This window comes from Salmo trutta, chromosome 32 (assembly GCF_901001165.1).
Source record: "Salmo trutta chromosome 32, fSalTru1.1, whole genome shotgun sequence".
NCBI classification, from domain to species: domain Eukaryota; kingdom Metazoa; phylum Chordata; class Actinopteri; order Salmoniformes; family Salmonidae; genus Salmo; species Salmo trutta.
The window spans coordinates 41,609,514-41,611,762 of record NC_042988.1 but is presented as its reverse complement, the minus strand read 5'-3'; positions in this window follow the sequence as shown (position 1 = coordinate 41,611,762).

The following is a 2,249-nucleotide window of genomic DNA, read 5'->3' as shown; positions in this document are numbered from 1 at the left end:
TCGTAACCCAGGCGTCAGCCCCATCCTGCTGTGGCAGCAGGAGGAGGAGGAGAAGGCAGCAGCAGCTGTTGCTGCTAGGCCCATTGACGTCAAAGCCATGGTGGCCACCAACAAGCTGGACAGGAAGTAGAGAGAGCCCAGGGCATCATGGGAAATGGAGTTTAATATACATACTGTTGTTCATCTAATATATATTTGGTTTCCATGGAGATGGTGTTACATAGGACTACTTAATGTCCTAAATAATGGGCATATTAGTTATTGTTTTAATGGAGATATTGGTTATTGTTTTAATGGAGATATTAGTTATTGTTTTAATGTACGGAAAAAATATATGAAATGTATGCATTCACTACTGTATGTCGCTCTGGATAAGAGCGTCTGCTAAATGACTAAAATGTAAAATTAATGGAGATATTGGTATTGTATAGAATAATTTATGTCCTCAACAACTGATGTCAAGCCAGTACGGATTGGTTGATTGAGGGAAATAAGCTATTGGCTGTTAGGTACCTGTGTAGCGTTAAGGCCAGTTACTGCACTAAGAATGAATCTGCTGACCAGATGATAAAAAGCTACTTTAGATCAGATGGACAGGGACAGGGGACAGGACTGGCTGTAGGGGCCCTCTGATACACAACATACTGCTGCACTGGAGACATATATACACCTGGAAGAGCCACACATGGAACGTGAAGAGGAACATGACTGTTAGAAGGAAATGGAAGCCAGAGATAGATAACAGTTACCAGTCTACAACTAGATAGATAACAGTTGTTACCAGTCTGCAACTAGATAGATAACAGTTGTTACCAGTCTGCAACTAGATAGATAACAGTTGTTACCAGTCTACAACTAGATAGATAACAGTTGTTACCAGTCTACAACTAGATAGATAACAGTTGTTACCAGTCTGCAACTAGATAGATAACAGTTGTTACCAGTCTACAACTAGATAGATAACAGTTGTTACCAGTCTACAACTAGATAGATAACAGTTACCAGTCTGCAACTAGATAGATAACAGTTGTTACCAGTCTACAACTAGATAGATAACAGTTGTTACCAGTCTACAACTAGATAGATAACAGTTGTTACCAGTCTGCAACTAGATAGATAACAGTTGTTACCAGTCTACAACTAGATAGATAACAGTTGTTACCAGTCTACAACTAGATAGATAACAGTTGTTACCAGTCTGCAAAATGTATTTTATATTTGTGTGTGTTTTTAAGTCTCACATGTCCCATACCTCTGTAGGTGGTGTATTGTTCATATGTCTGTCTGTCTGTAGCGGTTTCTACAACACTACTATGTCAAAGCTGAACCTGTCTACACTCTCCTGTCTGTCCGTCAGTGCATAGAACATGTCTGTCTGTCTGTCTGTCTGCCAGTGCATAGAACATGTCTGTCTGCAGGCCGACGTTTTGTTTCCCTCCACCTCTGTTCTGATAATCCGGTCTCAATTATTATAAAATATGTAATAAAACCATAATCCTTTATGAACCTGCTGCTTCTGAATATTGATAATGTGTCTGTGTGTGTGTGTGTACTGTCTGTGTGTGTGTGTGTACTGTGTATGTGTGTGTACTGTCTGTATGTGTGTGTACTGTCTGTATGTGTGTGTACTGTCTGTATGTGTGTGTACTGTCTGTGTGCTGTCTGTGTGTGTACTGTCTGTGTGTGTGTACTGTCTGTGTGTGTGTGTACTGTCTGTATGTGTGTGTACTGTCTGTATGTGTGTGTACTGTCTGTATGTGTGTGTACTGTCTGTATGTGTGTGTACTGTCTGTGTGTGTGTACTGTCTGTGTGTGTGTGTACTGTCTGTATGTGTGTGTACTGTCTGTATGTGTGTGTACTGTCTGTATGTGTGTGTACTGTCTGTATGCGTGTGTGTACTGTATGCGTGTGTGTACTGTCTGTGTGTGTGTGTACTGTCTGTATGTGTGTGTACTGTCTGTATGTGTGTGTACTGTCTGTATGTGTGTGTACTGTCTGTGTGTGTGTACTGTCTGTGTGTGTGTGTACTGTCTGTATGTGTGTGTACTGTCTGTATGTGTGTGTACTGTATGCGTGTGTGTACTGTCTGTATGCGTGTGTACTGTCTGTATGTGTGTGTACTGTCTGTGTGTGTGACTATCCTCACCTGTCTCCAGTCTTAGCAGCAGGACCCAGACGGTGGTCAGGTATATACTAAAACATTATCTAGCTCCACTATATTCATTAAATAAATCACACAACAGTCTCA